Genomic DNA, 775 nt, shown 5'->3' with positions numbered 1-775 from the left:
CTTGGTCCTCTTTTTTTTTTTTTTGGTGACTACTCTGTCCTCTAAGATAGAAGAAATCATTTTCTTCTCCATTATTAATTGCTTGCATGTTGGGATCCACCATTCTCACATCTACCAAAATTCTTGATTCATGGTGAAGAGCCTACTTCCATGGATAAAATTGACAAAATATTTTTCCTCCTCAATCCATGGTTGTTATGAGTTATCACACAAAGTCACTATCCGTGGAAATTAATAGAATCAAAACTTGTTTATTAATGTAATTTAAAATAATAAACTATATTTCTAAAGGAACTCATTATCAAAAAAGTGTTTTAATGCTCGATCACATCATCATCTGAACTAATTACTGTTAGCGAGTTTAACGTCACATTATCTTAATCACCTGTTGACTAGTTTTGATAAGCCTCATATTCTCAAAAATGTCATCTGTGCCATATTTTTGGATTTCGTTCCTTTAAATTACCATAAGATAGAAAACCCCTCAAACTAGCTTTATTTTAAGTTTAAAATGAATATCATACCCTTCAAAAATTAAATAAATTAAATAGAATATTTTCTTGAAAAAAAAAGTGAATTGAATCTGGCCATTATATATCGAGTCTTCCTAGAGAGTCAATAGAATATTTGTACAATGTGTACAACAGAAAAGTGATATTTTAAGATAGTCACCCATATTAGTGCAGCTGAACTGCTACGTGCCGCTGGATTATAGATAGGAAAGCGATGCTCTTTTTTAATCACGTTTTAAATAAACATTATGGTTCCACCATTA

This window comes from Arachis ipaensis, chromosome B03 (genome assembly GCF_000816755.2).
Source record: "Arachis ipaensis cultivar K30076 chromosome B03, Araip1.1, whole genome shotgun sequence".
Lineage (NCBI taxonomy): Eukaryota > Viridiplantae > Streptophyta > Magnoliopsida > Fabales > Fabaceae > Arachis > Arachis ipaensis.
The sequence above is the reverse complement of the archived record's forward strand: the minus strand, read 5'-3'. Positions refer to the sequence as shown.